This window comes from Mustela erminea, chromosome 9, assembly GCF_009829155.1.
Source record: "Mustela erminea isolate mMusErm1 chromosome 9, mMusErm1.Pri, whole genome shotgun sequence".
Classification (NCBI taxonomy): Eukaryota; Metazoa; Chordata; class Mammalia; order Carnivora; family Mustelidae; genus Mustela; species Mustela erminea.
The window spans coordinates 82,509,202-82,531,269 of NC_045622.1; the positions used below are offsets into that span (position 1 = coordinate 82,509,202).

The 22,068-nt window shown below is 40.2% G+C and overlaps 1 pseudogene; it reads right to left on the minus strand.

The window, feature by feature from the left end:
• Nucleotides 1–21,859, minus strand: part of LOC116599849 — a 43,679-nt pseudogene extending 21,820 nt beyond the window's left edge.
• Nucleotides 21,860–22,068: the final 209 nt, after the last annotated feature.

Consider the following 22,068-nt stretch of genomic DNA (forward strand, 5'->3'; position numbering starts at 1 on the left):
AATTGATGGGTGGCCTGGTGGTGCCTCCTTGGGGAGATTTTACTTGAGATGAGAGAAATGAGAACCAGTTAGCTGTGGCTCAAAGGAAACATTTTGCAGTAGCAAGTACAAAGGCCCTGAGGCTGGAAAGAGCTTGGTTTGGAAGGTCTGAAAGGAAGCCATGCGGTGTCTGGTATGTTCTCTCAAGGGAAAACTTAAATGATCTATGCTGCTGCCCAACTCATTGGTATGCCATAAAGCAATAGTGGTAAGTGCAAATTAAGTTCTATATTAGAACTATAATAATTTGAGTTTTTGTCAAAATCTGGATATGCAAATCCAAGTAATCCAACACCTGGTTTGAGATGGAGTAATATGAGGCCCAGAGGGGTTAAGTAATTTGCCTGAGGCCACACAACTGGTTAATAGGTCAACATAGTGGGAGAGACCAAAGAAAAGCCCTGGCTTCTGCATTTGCAGGGTGGTTCCTTGCCTTGTACCACGCTGCCTCCCTGTGGTCTTCATATAACTAACCAAAGGCCCTTCTTTCTTGAAAACCAGCCTGGTGCCAGGTTCCATATGCAATTATGGCCCAGAGACACACTACCATTACATCCTTTTTACCTTCACGAATTTAATTTAAAAATTCAGCTCAGTGTTCCTTGATTTCTTGGGTTAACCCATATAGCCAAACTTAAGGTAAAAAATGTCTCATCCCTAAAGCAAAATCAACAACAACAAAAACCCCAATATTCCCTCTGGGCCAGGCACTGAGATCAGTTAGACTCTTACAGGTTCTGGGTCCTCACTTGCCTCTGGTTAGGCTAGCAGTTAGGACAGATGATCTTTCAATATTGAATGTCCATGTTAAGAAGGACAGCCATGCCTCTATCCCCTTTGTCCCTCGGAGCTCCAAATAACAACTGAATTGACAGCAGTCTTGATTCTGAATACGTGTAGGAACTCTCTGATCTAATAGAATCAAACTGTTTTAAAACATTAGAAGGAGGGGTTCCTGGGTGGCTCAGTAGGTTGAGCGTCTGACTCTTGATTTGAGCGTCTGACTCTTGATTCTGGCTCGGTTTTGATCTCAGGTTGTTTGACAGGGAGTCTGCTTGAGATTCTCTCTGTCCCTCCCCCCCGCCCCATACTCTTCCCCTCCACCTCAAATAGATAAATCTTTTGGTAGCTATAACTTGGCAAAGACTAAGCCAGGTCCAGCCACTGCTACGTAACTATCACTGTGCCAGGTCTAAACTCTCTCATAACAAAATTCTAAGAAAGAGTTTGGTCCAGTTCAATATTGAAATGCCTTTTTGAACTTCTAAAAAAAAGTCCAGAAAAATGAACCTAGCACTCTTCTAGTGCCTCTGATAAAACTCAGGCTCACAGTGCTCTCCTCCAACATCTGAAATCTCTATCTTCTTGCCAGCAAACTCCTCTCTCCTTTTTCACACTGCTGGTGGGAGTCATGCATTCACAAGTACAGTTTGGCTATGGGGTATCAAAATGCTCTAAAAACTATGTAGATTATAACCAGTAATTGGACTTAAGATTTGATCAGGAAGAAATCAGAGATTTATATAGCAAGATAGTCACAGCAGCTTTATTTATAATGGTGAAAAGTTGAAAGTAATCGGAAAGTGCTTGTAATCTCCCAAACTGTGTTCTGTGGAAACTGGTCTCCTAATAGTCTCCAAACACACATACACAGGATTGGGGGATTAAATGAGCTTGGGAAACACATACGATATCCCTTTTGAGGAGTCACAAAACATACAGGATAAATCTTTTTTAAAGAACTCCTACACTAAAGAAATCTATTTAATCATGTTGAACTTAGTGTTTCTTAAATTTATTTTTTAAAAAGATTTTATTTTTTTATTTGACAGAATGAGAGAAATCACAAGTAGGCTGAGAGATAGGGGGAAAGCAGGCTCCCTGCTGAGCAGAGAGCAAGATGCTGGGCTCCATCCCAAAACCCTGAGACCATGACCTGAGCCAAAGGCAGAGGCTTAAGCCACTGAGTCACCCAAGTGCCCTAGTGTTTCTCAAATTTATGTGGCTATGGAACCCCTTTATACGTAATACTTCTTGATACATTCCAGAAATAGGGCTCTGCAAATAACTGTTTTTATTATTATTAATTTAATATTTAATTATAATAATATAACATAATAGTATAATAATAATTTAAGTATTATTCATTACTATTATTTTAAAATATATTTCAGGAAATACTAGATTAAATTAGTTGACATATCTGTATTAAGGAATACTTCACCAGTATTCAAGACAATGTTAAAGAAGATTAATTCTATGGGATAAGTACTGATGATATATCATTGAGTGGGTGAAAAAAAAAAACAGGTTACATAATAATGAATATTTGATTAATGTAATTAAATGAGTACATGTTCAATTATACCAAAATAATAATAGATTTGATCTTTTGGTAATGAAATTACTGATGGTTGTGTTTTTTTTCTTTGTCTCTTCTAAATTTTCCCCATTTTCTATAATAAACAGGTATGAATTTTGTTAAAAGAAAAATATTATATATTTTTAAACTTTTATTTTGAAATAATTTGAGTTAACTGCTATAGGCTGAATCTATCCTCCCCAAATTCATATGTTGAAACTTACCTCTTACTGTAATGCTATTTGGAAATAGAACTATTGGAAGGGGATTAGGTCATGAGAATGGAACCCTCAAGAATGGAATTAGTGCCCTTGTAAAAGAGACCCCAAAGAGAACACTTGCTCCTTCCTCCATGGGAGGACATAACAAGAAGACAGCTGACTACGAACCAGGAAGTGGGCTCTCACCAGCTCCAAATCTGTCAATACATTGTCCTTGGCTTTCTCAACCTGCAGCACCTATGAGAAATAAATTTCTGTTGTTTATAAGCCACCCAGTTGATGGTATTTTGTTATAGCAGCCGAAATGGACTAAGACACTTATAAAATTGCAAAAAACAGTAAACGGTATAGTAAAGAGTTTCATACACTCTTTACTAAGAGTGCTTCCCCTTGTATTGGCATCTTACAAAACCACACAACAATGATTGAACCCAGGAGCTTAGCACTGATGGAATGCTCCCGTGAATTTCACCAGTTTCCTAATAACCTTCTCTCAGGTTCACAATCCAACCCAGGCTCCACATTGTGTTCAGTTGTCATGTCTCCTTACTCTCTTACATTCTCTGACAGTTTCTCAGGTTTTTTTCTTGTCTTTCATGACCTTAATACTTCTAAATAGACCTGACTACTTATTTGAAGAATGTTCCTCAACTTGAATTTGTCTGAGGTGTTCTTGGGCTAGTTTCATGCATTTTTGACATTTTTGCAAAAATGTCACAGAATTCATGTTATACCCTTCTCAGTGCATCATATGAGGAATTACATAATGTCAGTATATTTTATTACTGGTTTCATTAACTTTGATCACTTAATAAGTATCTTTTGGGAACTATTTTGAGATAATGCAAATTATCATACTTTCACCTACTAATTTTAGTATCATAATGATTCTTAACTATAAAAGTTATTACTGTTGTGTTTCCTAATATCATTCTACGTTTATTAATTAGAAATCTACTATAAGAAAGAGTTGCTCTTTTGCTTCCATTTATTTATTTATTCAACTATTTTTATGTAAATGTGGACTAATGGTTATTTATTTTATTCGTGGATTTTCAATAATGATTTTGGTTTCTGAAACCATCCCCTATGTGATCATTCAGAGCCCCTTCAAATTCACTCCAGTGTGCTTTTAACATGTCCCTATCCTTGTTTTCACCACTTCCTTGCTTTTTGGCATAGAAAACATTCCAGAATCATCTTGTGCTTTCCTCTCCTCAGCCCTGGAATCAAACATTTCTCCAAGAGAAACCAAGATGTGTGCACAAGATGTGTCCATTGCTATCAGGGAATCATTGTTTCCAGGCCCTCCCAAGTGGACAGGGCTTGGAAATACACAAAGTATACTCACACATGCATTCAAAGCTATCTTTATTTTCATATCTACCCCCTCTACCTATCTATCACTGACTTCACGTAGCTAATACCTCTGATTCCAACCAAACTCTACAGCATTAATTCTAGTCTCCCCACTTTTACTCTTTGTAACCCCTTTCTCTGACAATGAGAAACCTGGCTTTCATTATCCACAATACATTTCTTTGTTCAGTCCTAGAACACACAAAAAGTTCCAGAATTTCTAGCCCATACCCTGTGAAAAAAAAATAAACTCACCAACTGGAGTACAGTATTCATACAAAATTATTTTGGTTTTTAGCTGAATCATAAGTACTCCTTCCCAATGTGACTTAGGTTAGTTCTCCTCCTTTTGGAGTTAGTTATACTCCTTTTTGGAGTATCTTTAATTTCTCAGGCTCATTTTTATTGTTTGTATTCCATTGGGGATCTCACATACTGGTTGATTTAAACTTTATAAATTTATTTTGGGGGGTATGCAAAATATATCTACGAGTCAGAGTTATGCATTAAAAAGATGCTCAGAGTGGGGCACCTGGGTGGCTCAGTGGGTTAAGCCTCTGCCTTTGGCTCAGGTCATGATCCCAGTGTCCTGGGATCGAGCCCCGCATCGAGCTCTCTGCTCAGCGGGGAGCCTGCTTCCTCTTTTCTCTCTACCTGCCTCTCTACCTACTTGTGATCTGTCTGTCAAGTAAATAAATAAAATCTTTAAAAAAAAAAAAAAAAAAGATGCTCAGAGTGTCTGGGTGGCACACTGGGAGCTTCTGACTCTTGGTTTCCACTCAGCTCCTAACCTCAGGGTCAAGAGACCGACATCCACGTGTTGGGCTTTGAGCTCAGAGCAGAGTCTGCTTAAGATTCTCCCTCCCGCTCCTTTTGCCCCTCTCCCCACACTCCTTCTCTAAAAGAAATAAATAAACCTTTAAAAAAACATACTCAAAGAAGTGTCACAGTCCCTGACACTTACTACCCTTACCCTGTTCCCCCATTCTTTCCATCCCTTTCCCAACCACCACCTCTCAGTAACTAATTCAGTTAGTTTTTAGTTTTTCCTTTCTGCATTTCTTTTGCACAAATGAGCAGATACTTATATATTTTTTTATATCTCCTTCTTTCTTACAATGAGAGATAACATGCTATAAATATCCTTTACACTTTGCTTTTTTTTTCTATTTAGCAGCAGATCCCAGAAATCACTCCGATTCTTTTAGTTATAGAGCACTTCATTGAGTGACTATGCCATAGTTCATTCAACTACTTCTCTAAGTGTGAGTATTTAAGTGCTTTCTAATACGCTGCAAGCACAACTAATGTTGAAATGAATAAACTTGTGCATATGAGTTTACATATTATTGGACGTATATTTTCAGCAGAGATTCCTAGAAGTGAAATCATTGCAACAGAAAGTAAGTGAATAGGTAGTTTTGTTAGGCATTGCCAGATTAACCTCAAGAATGGTCAGGCCAATTTGCATTTTCATCAGTAATATATAAGAATGTTTCAGGGTGCCTGGCTGGCTTCATTTGTAGAGCACGCAACTCTTGATCTTAGGTAATGAATTTGAGCCCCGTGTTACACCTAGAACTTACTTTAAAAAAAACAACAACAGGGGCACCTGGATGGCTCAGTGGGTTAAAGCCTCTGCCTTTGGCTCAGGTCATGATCCCAGGGTTCTGGGATCGAGCCCCACATCAGGCTCTCTGCTCAGTGGGAAGCCTCCTTCCTCCTCTCTCTCTCTCTCTCTGCCCTGCTTCTCTGCCTACTTGTGATCTCTCTCTGTCAAATAAATAAATAAAATCTTTAAAACGACAACAACAACAACGAAAAGAATGCTGGGGCTCCTGGGTGGTTCAGTTAGTTAAATGTTTGCCTTGGGCTCGGGTCATGATCCCAGGGTCCTGGGGTTGAGCCCTGCATCAGGCTCCCTGCTCAACGAGAAGCCTGCTTTTCCCTCTGCCTGCCACTCCCCTGTTTCTGCTCTGTCATATAAATAAGCAAGATAATTTTTTTAGAAAGAATGTTTATTTCTCCATTGTCTTGCCAACAGAATGTACTTTCTGAGGGTTAATTTTTGCCAATCTAATAGGTGAAAAAAGGAAAGTAAGTGGCATGTTGATTCACTTTGCATTTTGCTAATAATGGCTGGTGGTTTGAATATATTTTTATATGTTTCAGAGCCATTTTATATTTTGTGTGTGTGTGTTGTCATCATGCCTTTTTCTCATTTCTGTGTCATGCTTTTGATCATTTATCCCTCAGTTTTTAAGAGTTATTTATGTTCTTAAGTGGATTAGCCCTTTGTGAATATGTGACAAATATTTTTTTCCAGCTTTGGTTATTTTTTACCTTTTTAGAAGACATTTCTGCCTTGCAAAATTTTTAGTTAACTTTATGTAGTCAACTTTATAAATTTTTTTTTCTCTGAATTTCATTATAACATTTTAAGCATATGCCTATTCCTTAGCCGAAAGACTTGGAAACTATGCTTCAGTGCCAAGAAAAGAAAGAATTTACTCTAGGGCATTTTAAACCTGAGAGAGAGTAAGGAAGTAGAAAGCTTAATGACTCTGCAATCAGGTGGCCTTTATACCCACCTCATTCACTTTCATCTTTTTAGCTGTGAGAACTTTGGCAAAGTAACCTCTCAGAGCTTAGTTTTTCTCTTCTGTAAAATGGGATGGTAAATCCTATCTTGTGCTTTTAAAAAGATTTGAAATGCTTATTTCAGTGCTTGATACTAAGGAAACATTTGTTAGTAGTAGTAGTATTCATAATACGTCTAATTCTGAGTGATAATTTAACGAATATGTCAAAAGAACTATCTGATGTTTTGTTGCCAACATCAGCTTATCGAGATTCTACCACTTTTATAAAAACACAGAGTCTAAAAGATTTTCTCCTATTTACCTGTTCATCAAAATTGTTCTCTTTGCTTTCTGAAATACCTCCTCTTTTGAAATGCTATCGTGTCTCTGTTCTATGATGCATTCAGAGACAATGAGGATGAAAGAGTTAACATCCATAAGACACACTGACCTGACAGATAAGACCATCAAAATGAGTTCCAGAAAGGATCCCAATTAACCCAATTCATTATCACGTTATCTCGCCAAAGCCCTTTCCTGCCCCCCAGATCCAAGTTCAAAGTTTTGTGGTTGTTCCCAAAAGACATATGTTCCATAGAACCAGGAATCTTCAGCTGACACTGGTTATCGTCAGTACCACAAAGGTACTCATTGGAATTCCTGCTGCCAAACGTGCTCTTGCCCTAAAAGGCAATTCCTTTTCAGTTTCCCTGTGAAATGAAACAGATGCCCATAGGGAAGTCTGATGTCACCTTTGTTTTCAGTACCATTCAAAGCAAACACAACCAAGACTATTTCCCTAATCCTTTGGCAGCTGCTTCTAAATTATTTGAACATGATGAAGTTCCCATCGACCACTAAGTTAATTAGGTGGATGTGTGTCCTTATAGAGTACAGATGTCTTGCAGGACAAAAAAAGGAAAAAGTTAAAAAAAAAAAAAAAAGAAAAAAATTGTCTGAGGGCCCCATGGGTGGGAATGGATTTTCTTCTACTGCACTGATGTTTGTTTTTCCTCACTACCTTATTCCCAAGGGGGTGATTTGGACATAGTCCTCCCACCACCCTTTTGCAATTCCTGAGTGCCTCGGAGCACATGCAACTGATAGAGGGGGAAAAAAGGGTAGCAGTGACAAATCAAAGGCAGCTAACTCTGATTGCACATCTACTACAGTCTGGGTGCTACATTAGCTACTTAGAGATGTATTATTTCAATGGTCCTTAGTCAAAGGGATACCACCCTCAAGAGGCATTTGGAAAATTTGTGGAGCCATTTTTTTTGTTGCTATAATTATTTAAGAGTACTACTGACATTTATCGAGTGGTGTGGTATAATAAAAAAACAAATACTTGTCCATGTTTTCTGGCACAGAGCCCCTAATATACTTGGAATCTCCCGAGCCATAAAAGTATATTTTGTCTTCCAATGAGATAGTTATTAAGCAAGGAGTGGGGAATGATATGGGACAATGGGGTGGTCATGGGGGCCCTAGATACCTTCAGGATGAGAGGTGGTCACCAGAAAGACCAGCCATGGATTAGATGGTTGGAACTTTACACACTGCCCTTCTCCACCCCTGCCTCTGGGATGGAGAGAAGGGCTGGAGATTGAGGTCAATCACCAAAGGCCGATGATTAAATTAACCATGTCCACATAATAAAACCTCCACAAGCAAACCCTAAACAATGGGGTTTGGAGAGCTTCCAAATGGGTGAACATATCTCCATCCCAAGAAGAGCGGTAGAGAGGCATGGAAAGGTCAGGAAGCTCTGCACCTCCCTCCACCCCAGATCTTGCCATATGCATCTCTTCCGTTTCTAAATTGTATCTTTTATAACAAATCTGTAATGGTAAGGATAGTACTATCCTGAGTTCTGTGAGTCATTCTAGCAAATTATTGAACCTGGAGTGGGGAGATGTGAGCACTCCCCAAGTGTGGGGAGGCTTGGGCACTCCATTTGCAGCTGGTGTCTGAAATGGGGGAATCTTGCAGGAATGAGTCCTTGACCTTGGGTTCTGCACTAACTCTAGATAGCATCAGAATTGAACAGAATTGTTGAATACCCAGTTGGTGTTGGGAGAATTGGTTGCTGGTGCTGGAAAAAGCAACAAAGGTGGGGACCAAAGATGCCTTGTGCTTGACATCTTGCAATGCATGGAGCAGGTCTGCAAAAGGAAGAATTGTCCTGTATGCCACATGGGTTTCTCGAGGCTCACTAATGCAAACCTCTTTTTAATTATCTGAGCCTAGAACCTGACTTCGTTTTCCTTACAGAGTGTGTTTGTCATAGTTTTCATATAACTTTCCAGAAATGCAACTATTATGTAAACTGAGGGAAGACTGCACTTTATTTTGTGCTCTGTGATGCTTGAGTTGCTCATATAACACACTTGCATTGGTCTGCATTTGTACCTGTCACATATATGGTGAAGAATGTAGGTGTTAACACTAGGCCACTTCATTATATTGTCTAATATAGTTGTGCCTGAGTATTTATAAAGTTTTTTTTTATTATAAATTACTTTGCTTTTATATCTTACTTATTTCACATATGGGCATTTTTGATTTTTAGTGTGTGTGTATATGGGGTATGTTACTTATGAATTATATTTCAGGATAGCAAAGGAGGCAATGCAAAAATTTATAATAAAATTACAACATTTGTTCTAAGAGGGTTGAGACTCAATGTATTATTTCATCTACTCCTCACAATGATTTTGAGATCTCTTATTGGCCCCTTTTTACATATGCAGGAATTGGAGACTAAAGTGGCTAAGTCTTTTGCCCAAAATCACACAGCCAGTAAGTGACAAAGCCAGGATTCAAAATGTTTCTTCCTGGTTCCGAAGGCCCAAATTCAGCAAAAATAAAAAGACAAATAATAGAGGATGTATTAAGGAAGAAGGATAGGGAAAGCAAAATGATTGAGGAAAAAAAGTATGGAAGAGAATAAAGATGCAAATTAATTTTCATTTCAATTGTTAAACTCTGGGGAGTCATCTAAATATTGGTAAAAGGCTTTCACTGGTGTTGTTTGGTAACTGTTGTATATAATGTATATTAAAAATACTGAGGATACAAAATTTTAATTTTAATTTTAATTACATTTTAATTTTAAGTACATGACACAATCCTATTCTTGAAAAACCTATAGTTCGAAAGATACTATACATCCACTTAAACAAACAGCATGGTCTAGTATATATTAAATGTAAAAGGAGAGGGATAACATCATTTATTAGTCCAAATGCACAACCTAGTTTCAGATAATAGCCTTTCTTTTTCACGCCACAGCCTAGAAATGAGAAACTAAATGGTCATACGTTCAATGAAAACTTCACATGGCAGGATCACAACTTTTTTTCCCTCCTAAGTAAAGCTGATTCCTGTATTTGAGGCTGATCCTGGCTTTTTAAGACACAACTTACTGCCAGTTTACTTTTCCATTGCTGACGCTTGGGGTTACCCGAAAAAAGTACCACAGGCCAAAAAAGGGAGGATCACTCAGGTTGCCAGTAAACGCATCATGCTTGGTGCCACATCCAAAAGCCACAGCCGCCACAGGGTAGATGAGTGGCCCACTTCCTGATCCTGTCAGCTCCTCCTTGTCTGCTGGGACCAGTGTTAAGGGAACTGCTATCCCTTTGCCCCAAGGGGAGTTATTTCCCTTTGAGGACTCAGAGGCAGAGGCAGATTCCTGGGAAGCTGAAGAAGCTTAAGATTCAGAGACCCTCATTTGGGAGGGGGCATCAATATGTTCACATGGTCATAAGGTTTAGTAACATTTGCAGAAGTAAGTATTATAACTACAATTGGTTAAAGCCACTGTCTCTTTCCTTTGGGGCATCTCCTCCCACCCACACCCAATCCCTTCATGGCAAGAGGGTGCTGGAGTGACAATGGGTATTTTTAGTTCCAGCTAAGAACTTGCGATGGGAATACATTTAGTTTGGGTAGAGTGGGATATATTTTTGTGGTTCGCATTCACTTTTCTTTTCTAACCTTGGCCATTGTGTTTCTTTTCATTTATCTATCATCTATCTATCTATCATTATTGAAATATATTAACATTACATACTAGTTTCAAGTGTACAACATAATGATTATATTTATGTGTGTGTGTGTGTATATATATTATATATATATATATATATATATAGTATGATGACTCACTTCTATACATGGATTAAGTATGTCTAGCCGTACTGAGATAAAAATGGCTTCCAAGAATATTCTTAGTGATAAGAATATTATCACTATATATTATCATATATAGTTATGCTGGCTAACCCAGAATATTTTCATATTATTATATATAGTTACATAGATAGTCATGCTGGCTAACCAAGAATATTATCACTATATATTGTCATATATAGTTATGCTGGCTAACCCATCACTGATCATGTCATGAAGTCACAAAGTCACAGGGTGGTATAGTATTACCAAAGTGTCAGATGTTTGTAGGTAATATGGAGAAGCAACATACGAAATGTTGAGAGCCAGAAGTTGGTCTGTGGAAAATTCTTCTAAATCCTTCTAAATCCTAGAGCTCATATATAAAAGAAACTTACGGAGGCTTTCCCAAATTTGACAATATTTAAAATTAATTGATGTTACCCATCGTAACTGACATAGTTGAAAAAAAGTTTTCTAATCTAAAAGACAAATTTTGATATTAGAGGGAAGATTGAATTCTCTTCCTCTTCTTTTCCTTAGAAAATAGTATTACAAAACCATTGTCAAATAGTTATTCAGAATACTGATCCAAAAATGTAAGGAATGAAAACGTATTAGAGAGGTAAAAGTTCTGAGCACCCAATTTCAATGGATGGCAGCATTTTTTTTCTTCCCTTTACTACCAAGCAATTCTTGGAGCCCTGCTGATTGTCTCACAGCTCAATTCAGTAGTGGCCAATCCCACAGGTAAAAGGCTCAGTACCACAAGTCCCCCTGCCCAACCCAGGCTTATCCCCCACCCTCACACTTCAGACACCAGGCACGAGTCCAGGTTATAGACCAGAGGCTCCCATGGCCCCATCCTTGGGTTTGACTAATTTGCTACAGTGGCTTACAGAACTCAGAGAAAGATTTCATTTACTAGATTACTGGCTTATTGTGAAAGGATGTACTCAGGGACAGTCAGATGGAGGAGATGCCTTGGGCAAGGTATGGGGAAGGGACATGGGGCTTCCAGGCCTTCTCTAGATTCCACTTTCCATAAATTTCCACCAGCCTGGAAGCTCTTTGAGCCCAATTCTTTTGGGTTTTTGTGGAGGCTTCATTTCATACGCATGACTGATGAAATCATTGGCCATTGGCAATTGATTCAACCTCCAGCCCTTCTCTCTCCCTGGGGGTCAAGAAGATAGGCTTGAAAGTTCCAATCCTATAGGTTCTCCAAGATAGGTTCTCCTGGCAACCAGCCCCCATTCTCACATGCATTCCCAAAATTGCGTCATAATATAACAAGATACCTCTATGGTTCTTATCACTTAGGGAATTCCAAGGGTTATAGATCCTCTGTGCCAGAAATGGGGACAAAGATCAAATATGCATTTCTTACTAAAAACCACAATATCACACAGGTTTATTGGGCAACTTATTTATAAAATTACGTTCTTTTTCTGGATGTTGTGATATTCGGGTCGTCAGTTCTTTAAAATGTATGATTTGTTACAATTTATTTTCTTATTCAAAATAAATATTTATTTTTGTACCTAACTTTTTTTAAAATCAGTGATCTTAGGTCATTTTTATTAAAGAAAGCCTTTCAGATTACGTAAGCTTCAGGTCGCACAGGAGTTAGGTTCATCCCTGCTCATGAGCCTTGTGTTAGCTATTTTCGAAGAGTCGGTACACAAAGATGGTTCATTTCATAGGGTGCCAGAAAGCTAGAGCTTTAATTCATGGTGGAAGTTAAGGGAGGAAATATTTTAGGTCAGTTTAAGACAAATATTTTATTATTCAGAGCCTTATAAACCTGAAGAGGGAAGCATAAGGAGTGGGGAGTTTTATGACAGCAGAACTATTTAAGAAAAAGATTCAAAATCATCTGGCATGGCCGTTGTCATAGGGGTCCAAGCTTGGAAGGCTGTTTGAGCATAATGGGCTTGCAGGCAGATTTTGCTGCTGAGAGTATCTGCTTCTCCTGTCTTCTGTACCCTCGGACTCCTCCTTGAGCCCCCAACAATGCTCTCACAGTAGAATCTTTGGGAAATGGGGAATGAAACAGGCAGGAGTAATGAGGGCAGAAAACAAGGAACCCAATATTCTTTTTATGAAGAGAAACGGAGGGCTCAGAAGTGTGATTAATGGCATGGCATGTTCAGCAGTTGAGAGGGAATCCACAACAGACAGTTTCTCGAAACACCTTCTACAAGCTCCCCAAAGACCAAATAACGTCCTCAGGGAAAGGCCCAGCTTCTCACTAATGGCAGAGGCAGTTGCTTTGCCATTAACCTTTTCAAAGGGTCACTTCCACACCATGAGCCCAACATGCCACCCAGAAAATGTAACTGAACATCAGTTTTGCTTTTCCTCTTGCTTAACTGTTTTAAATGTCCTTGAACTGCATTTCTCCACCAGGCTTAATTTTATGGATTGTGGATTACATTTACTGCTCAGCACTTCTTGCTCAACCCTGGACAATGGCAGATCTACCGAGTTGTTAACTCACATGGTCAGCATTAATGTCTGAGACTAGTTATACCAAATGCCCGTAGCATAGCATGATTAACACCTGGCCTAAGAGCGTCCCAATGAAATCAGCACTTTGGTTCTTCTTTTTCACCCAGTACAATCCCAGGAGGAATGTACGAGTAATGGCTTGGGTTAACTGTGCTTATCTTCCAAAGAGTTCAGATTTCTGCCTCAATCTTACAAGCCGTCTTATCTTGGAAAATTGTACTTAAAGGCTGCAGGATGGCCACTTTTCCCATCTTGCAGGCAGCTTGGAAGAGTCCCGAGAAAGGTGTGACTTCTTCATTGTCACCCAGGTCAGTAGGTGAGCCTGTTGTTTTTCTTTTTTCCCCACTAGCCCAAGTTACTTGGCGAAAAGGATGCTAAAAAGTTGTTGTAGAAGCTACAAAAAGCTTCAGAATCACGGAATCTTGTAGTTGAAAAAGACCTTAAAAGTCATTTATTATTTATATCTTTCTATCTGGAACATCTCAAATACAGGTGAGTAGAACCTGCTGCAGGTGTGACCTGCAGCCAAAGCCACCTTATGTATAGATCAGGAGGAAACTCTACTCCTGCCTGATGAATAGACAGACTCAGGAGAGCAGAGCCCAGGGAGTCTAACTGGTATCTTAGGGCACTCAAAATCGTTACCAAAGGGCTCCCAGTTCAGGGCGAATAACTTTGTCAACTTTTCTGGGTCTTTTTCTCATTTTGTCAGCCCCATTCAGTGTAGATTGTCGTTCTGTGAAGTCTGACATGTGCCGGGATGCTCAGGTTAAGGATGTCAGCGATTCTATTTAGGAGGAGGACAATCTGCAGCTGCTGAGACTGGGGAGAAAATTCTGAAACGTCCTCTCCTTATTCACTCAACCATCCCTCCTACCGCTCCCGTGAAGGGGAGGTTGACAAATTCCTGATATCAAAACCAGCTGTCAGAACAACACAGGGTAATAGCTGTCCTTGTCAAATGCACCAATTAATTCACCTGACTGTCAATGCTAGGATAATTGATAGACTCCACAATCTGGCTGAGTAATGAAAGTCAAAGGCATTACTAAGTCCATTTCACCTCCTAACAGGTCTTACAGTGGAACTGTGGCTCTCAGAGCTGGATGATATCTATAAACCCCTGCAAAACCAGAGCTTGATTTTTAAAAGTACGTGTGAGGGCATGGGGAGGGGAAGGTCCCTAATCAACGATATCTGTTACTATGTGACCAGTTCCTAACAATGTTACCAGAAAATGCTCAAAGGAAAACAAGACAGATAAGTAAACATTCTACTGGTTAATTCTAAGGTTTGTTTGCATGTGGATAGGTCATTGTTTGGGCAGACCATTTAAGAAGCATGCATTTAAGCCTGTAGTAGCCCAGACCTTTCTGTGCTATTCATTCATTTTGCTTAAAGTACAAAATAGAAGTCTGGCTCCATGGGCTTATACCCAGAGGGTTTGATAGAAAATATTCCTTATTCTTATGACAGGAAAATCCAGTGACTACTCATGGTTAGAGATCTTTGCTGAACATATGGTGATATAATATAAAGTGCGGAATTCCAGGGTGACAGTGACAATCGGATCAATCTGACGGGCGGAACCAGGGAAATTAAGTATCTGATAGGTTCCCTAGGAAGGCGAAGGGTCTTTTTCAAGGAGGTCAGCTAGGGAACGGCTGTAGGTCTATTAGGTCTAAAAAGGCAAGGCATCAAATAGAAGAGATGTCAGCTCTGTACCTGTGCACAAGGTTGAACTCTGGGGTGTGTGTTCTAACTTTGCAGCATGTTTCTTATACTAAGGTGTCCTATTTGCTGAGCATGAACCATCCTCAGTCCCCAAGTAACAGTGATAACAGTAATAATTTATTGAGCACTTGCTATGTTCAGGTACTTTGCTTAGATTTTAGAGACGTTATGTCATTTAATTTTCACAAGAACCTTATGAGACAGATGGAAGCGAATGCACATATCTGATGTTCACAGACTTCTAGCTTAACAGAAAGACACCTGTGATCTCTGTCTCAATTTTCCCCCAGTTCCTTCCTCCCAAAGAGGAAGGATTCTTTCCGTTGGTAAAGGGACTGAGTACAGAACTAATCATTAAAATCCTGACAGAAGGGCAGAAGAATGCCTTGCTTCTGCTGATGGGGGTGGCGGTTTAGTTTTTCAGGAGTTTTCGAGGAGAGAGGCTTAGAGCAGCTGCAGAAGAAAACTGAATGGGTGGGAAAGAATAAAGAATGAATAAATACTGCAGTGAATCAAGTATTTGAATCCTCCATCACATCCTTTCAGGGAAGCTAGTGAAAACTGGGATATCCTTTCACCTCCCCTGAGCTGTTGAAATCAGTGCTTATTGTATGTGACATACTGCGGTAGGCCTGTATGATCTGTGAGTTCGTTAGGATTAGGGCATAAATATTACCCACTGAAAGACAAGGATGTTGGGACTCTGAGATATTGTGTAATTTTACCCCAAGCTTTCAATACATTTGTGGAACTGCGATTTAGCAGCACAGATGAAAATAACCCGTTTTTCCATTCCTTCCCATGCCATTCTGGAAGAGTTCCATATTCGAGGATTTTTTGTGGCCCATTACACCGAATCCCTTAAAGCTTCCACTCAGAATTTCACTGCCTTTGTCCCAGTCGTAATACTTGCAAGCATGGAGTGCTTACTATGTGACAGGTTCCGCCGAACACTTGACTTCTGTTTTCTCGTGTCATCCCCTAAAGCAGGTATCATCACACCCAGTGCACAGAAGAGAGCACTGAGGCTGCAGGAGGTCAAGTAAATTGCCCGCGAAGGCACAGCTAATAGTCGTATCCGAAGCTGAGCCCAGGTCTGCCTATCTGCAAGGCTCTGCCTCCCTCTCTTTGCCTTAGGATCACTTTGATGCTTCAGGTAAATGCAGATTGTCTATGGGGAGTGGGAGGATCTTGAATCTTGCTAAGAAACACACCAGGCATCCTTCTCACCTTCACCTGTTTTCTTTCTGATTGTTTGGGTCACCTGTTTGTCTAAAATGGCCACAGCATTTGGGTAACCTGTGTACTCCTCCGAGAAGAGAAATGTGGAGTAAAAGAGTGAGCAGTGAATCCCAGGCAGGCTGGGAAGCAGGGGATCTGGCACCGCGGATTAGCTTCCTTGGAGCAGCCTGATTGAAAAGCGGGGATTTGTCTACGCAGGCAGTCTTCAATTTGGATTTGTCAGGATCAGGAAGATTTGTTTTCTTCGGTAGTAATGGGAGGCTCAGGGTGAGTTCAGTATAATGTACTGTTGGTTCACCTTGACTGTGATCTTCAAAATCATGACCATGTTTCTCGAACTCCACACCTAAGAAAACATCAGCATAAATTTGTGTAGCGTCTTTCAATGGCAACAGTTTCTCTTGAAAGGTAAAACATTTTTCTTCCTTTCTATACTTCATCCTGAGGAAAGTTGTTGAGTGAAAAATAAATAAATAAAAGATACAATGAAAGAAAGGAAGAAAAAAGAAAGGTCCTGTTCTGATTTTTGCCTCAAGGATGATGGCCAAGGTCCTTATATCAATGAAAAGTGGATACTTGGTGCCCACAAAGGTCACCCCTCTTCTTCTCCCCCATCAACCCAAACTCCAGAGGATTTCATTTCATTTCATTTCATTTTTACATTGGCCAACTGAAGCTGTCATGTTCAGGAGCTAAATGTGTTGTCCTGCGTGGGCATCACATCCATCAATTAATGTTTCTGCCTTCTGTGCTAAAGGAATTATCTCCAAGTTCATCTTGATGAATTTTTCTCTCTACCTCATTACCCAAGCTAGATACAGCAGCGACTTGTCGTGTTTAATGGCGACCATCTACACACATTCTGATTCCTTCGAATGCACACAGGCCTATTTACAGAGGCCCAGGAGCATCCCCTTGACTATTTTTGCATTAAAGACCCTTAAATTACAACAGCCATACAAGTCCCTCGTAAAATAAAACCAAGCATTATAGAAGTGTTTTTAAAAAGTGAAAGTCCTTAAATAGAATTCCTTCTCAGTGAATAATCAAAAGTAGAATCACACAATGTATATCCTCTTAATTTTTTTCTTTTTCACTTACTATATTTCAAATCTGAGCACACAGGAATAAGATGTGCATTAATAACTGTTACATTTTTAGAGTGTATTTAACTTTTATAGCACATTCACATTTAATTTCTTAATTGCTCCTCAAATGGACCTATGAGATTTTATTAGAGTAGACCCTCAGCCACTAAGATTTCTGAGGTAAATTCTTTATGTATATTTCTCTATGGTTACTTGCTTGTATTCTCACTCTCTCAATGCAATGCAAACTTCATGAGGACAAGAGACCCTGTTTCTCTATGTCAGGACCATTTTCCACTGGTATTCAGTAAGTGGTGAATAAAAATTTGTGTACAAGTAAATAACAAATAATTTATTTGAAATAGTCTCTTTTCTGGATAAGTGAATTTGGATTTTAAAAAATCTAAATGAATTTATTGCTGAGGTATGTAAAAGGCTTTTTTGCCTTTTAAAATGAAGTGTGTTGCCCATAATCTAGCTATTCTGGAGTAGTGCAGGATCATTGTTGTATCATCACTAATTCCTGAGTTGTGGGTCACACCACCATGATTTTAGGGCTCAAGATATACCGGGCTTTTTGCCTCTACCCTAAGTGACTTAGACATTCATTTGATTCTACTTGGCTCTACGAGTTTTCTGACTTAAAAAAAAAAAATCAGTGACAATTGATAATGTTAATTTTATTTCAGCAAATATCTATACTGAGTACCCAATATATGCTAGATTTCATCATGATTACAAAAAACAAAGTATAGTCCCAAGGTACAAGATCGCGTAATCTTATTTCCTTGACGTCAGTACAGAGGAATCCTCATTTTGTATCTGCTCCTGCTCTGTAATGTTGTATGGCAAATTTAGGAATCAATAACTGTTAACAATGTGTGTAAAGTCTAAGAAAGCAGACATAGAAATAAGGTGCTTCTTATTTGTATTGTTAAAAGATTCTGTATGCAATTTGGATAATATCTAGCTGGTATTTATGGGAGAGTTTTTTTTTTAAGATTTTATTTATTTATTTGAGAGAGAGTGAAAGAACATGAGAGCAAAGCGGGTCAGAGGGAGAAGCAGACTCCCTGCTGAGTTGTTTTGTTTGTTTTGTTTTGTTTTGCTTTTAATTGTATTTGATTCTCGGTCATGTTTAGGGGACTGGGTTCTTTTCAGAGAAGTATTATTCTATGCCCATACAATAGAAATGAAACTGAAACCCGAAAGGATAAATATTTTGCCCAAGTTTTTATTGCTAATTAGAAGCTAAGCCAGAACCAAACTTCATCTTTCTTAATCACTCCCTCCATAGGTTTCCTAGCAGACCACAGACTCACCAGAATTTGTAACAGAATTACAAGGTTTATAAGCAATGCTTATATGCATCTCTGTGTAATGCTCCCGGTAGTTTTCCAAAATAGGGAAGGAGGGTCACTTATCCTCTTTCCTATAAGGCAGCTGTCTTGTGTGAATCTGTTAACATCAAATCATATAAGAGCAAAGAGTTGAGGCAAAGTTTTGCAAGTGTGTATGTATAAGGGACTGAGACTTAGAGAAAATGGGCAAAGACAAGGGAGCCGATTCAAAAGATAATCAGGTATAATCTCTTGCTATTCTCAAATTTTAAGCTTTTCCAGTTGCTCTAGGTATTAGTTTGGGTCGAGCAAAAGCGGCAAGGAATGTCAACACAGAGAATGCAAGGTCAACACAGTTTTACTTCTTGTGAACTTGTCTTCAGCACAGGCTTTTCTTGGGCTTCTTGTTTAAATCAGTTTCCAGAGCCAGGTCACTTGTGGCTCAGGCCACCTACTGTCCTGGCTTTCTGAATTTTCATGATCGGTGGTGACATTTGTGTTGACTGATGTTATGAAGGCTCTTCATGCAAGCACACTGTTACTGAACGCAGTTTCTAGAAGAAACTTCCCAATATGGAAATCAAATCGTGTCTTTTGATCACTTAAACCTTCTACCATCTTCATACAGCAATTACAATGAAATCCGAAATTAAAGTTAGTTTGCCAAGAGAGTAGAACTTTTATGTTCTCACTTCTCTCTCTCTCTGTGTTGTGTGTGTGCGTGTGTGTGTGTGTGTGCACATGCGTCTATGTATGTGAGCATGTGTGTGTGTGTGTGTGTGTGCATGTGACAGACATGTTAATTAGCTAGTTAGGAGGAAATCTTTCACAATACAAATGTGTATTAAATCTCCACAGTATGTACTTTAAATATTTTACAGTTTGTCAATTATACCTCAATAAAGTTGGGGAAAAAAAGAAAAAAAAAAAAGAATACAATCCTAACTCTTACCAAAGCCTGCAAGGACTATGGAGATTTGGCTTCCCCCAGCCCCTCTCCCTCTGCTCACTGGCTTATATACTCTGGCCACAAGGGCTTCCTTTTCTGCCTCTCTCTCCCTGGAAGCTCTGCATCTGTTGTTCCCTCTGCCTGAGCACTTTTCTCCCAGATCTTTACATGTCTGTCTCCTTCTCATTGCTGAGGTCTTCACTCAAATGTTTTCCCATCAGACTTTTTCTCCGGCTACCCTCCTTAACGTCACCCCCTCTACCCTGCCAGCTAGCTTCTATCCCATCACGCAGTTAGTTTCTTCATACGGCTTATCACAATTTGAAACTATCTTTTAAATTCACATTTTATTTTCTTTCCTTGCTGAAAGACTATGAGTTCCACAGGGCGAGGACTTTTAGGGTCTTATTTACTGCTCTTTTTCTAAAGCCTAGAACGGTGCCTGACACATGTGGGGGCTCAGGATTTGGATGTCGAGTAAATGAATAAAGAGCTCACAGATGAGATGAACATGGGTACCTCTCGTTGCTGCTCAAGGACCTGGTTCTGTTTCCAGGCTCATTCACAACAGTCAAGCCCTTCAGACTGTGGTAGATTTATAGTCAATAATTCTTGCCCACACTCATACAGTAGGATCGTTACAGAGTCCATATTAATCAATGTGTTTATAGGTCATACATAATGACCACAAATGCAATAATTATTACAGTTATTATTTTATTATCAACACGTATGGAGCTCATGCCAAAGGTTGGACTCAACGCTTGCCTCACATTTATTTCTAATCCTTGCCACAACCTTGCAAAGTAAGTGATAGAATCCATGTTTTGCAGAATAGGAAAACAAGGACACACATTCATTATGCCCCAAACATATCTGCAGGCTCCCATATTCCTCTCAGCATGTGTAGCAATGCTTACTAATAAACTCCTACTCTGACCAGATACGCTGTGAGGGACTGGGACAAAAGAGGCTCTCAGGGAGAGATAGGAAATGAGAATGGCCTCAGTGCTGCTGACCACATGGGACTGTAGAGACACTGTCCCTGTGCTCTGGGCCAGCCAGAAGAGAAACTGAACAGTGTGATGGGAAGGGTGTGGGAATGGCCACCCCCGTAACAGTGAAGGGTTAATTAATTTCCTATTTGGAGGGAAATACCCAGGAGTGTGGTAACATGCCAGCTTCTTTGAGATTCTGCCTATGCAATCCCATCCCCTTTTTTGTTAGAGTGAACACTTCTAGCAGAGCCCTATCTGCAAAAGAAATTTCCATGGTGCCCCCTATCTCCATTCAGCCACTCCATGGCACTGCACTCTGTGACAATGCTGGCCCTCCCTCCAAGCAAATATCCTAACCTGGCCCCTTCGGAGTTCAGAGGTGGGGGACCAGTGGGGGAGGGGCGGCCCATTCGTGTCCTCCGCAGATGCCCGACATTGACGCAGGGGGAGGGCTTTGTGGGAGGAAGGTGGAAGCTGGGGTGTGCCCAGCTGGAAGCCGCCCGTAATTTAACACTCGCAGATGGAGACTGAGGGTGATATGATACCCCCAGCTGTCTGCCACTGCCGCCTTCAAGGCCCCCTTCGGCTGCCTGGGACTCGGGATGCTTTAGGAAGGGCCCGGTGCGGGTGGGGGCAGCCTAATAAAGCAGCTGGTCTATTAGAAGATAAGCTTTGTGGAGAATCACACAATCATTCCGAATCCCCCTAATCCCAAACTTTATTGCCCTAGATAATAAGCTTTGGTGGCGACGCTCCATTGAAATATGGAATTGTCTGCGGGCTGGAGGCACCTGCTGTGTCACTCAGCTCCAGGGCGGCAACTGCCTTGCACACAATTCAGGGGCAGGTGCACAGCTCCCGCCTGGGCTCCCGGAGGGAGGGAAGGGGGACGGTCAAGGGGGCCGCTCGCGCTCCCATGAAGGGCTCCAAATATTCTGTGCCCAGGAGGTCTGGCTTAGGCCTGAGAATGGTCTCTCTGAGGTTTGTGTATTAAGCCTTTTGGGGGACTTGGGAAAGAAGGAGCAGGACGGAGCGTTTGTTTGTTGGGGATGCTGATGCTTAGAGAAAGGATCAGCTCTGTCTGCAGACCTCTGAGGCCAGTGGATTGATCTGTCTCTCCCTTCCTCCTGCAATTCCTTCTTGCAGCTGCCCTGAGGCCCACCTTGACACAGGCTGTTTCTTCTTCTGGCAGAGTCCTCTTCTGCTGCTTCTGCCACACGTCCTCCCGCCGAGCTACCTTGTCCCCGACCTCCATAACGTTGTCTGTATCTCCACCAGGGAGATTTGTGTGTCTTTTCCTCTGTGTCTCTCTAGTTCTTGATTTGTGTCAGCACTGTAGCCCACACAATTAGTCAAACAATCAATTAATTTCTTCTACTCCTGTCTCTTCCACTAGACTAGAGCAGCCTTATGGGCAAAGATCATATTTGATTTGTCTTGTCCTCAGAATTGTGGAGATGCTCA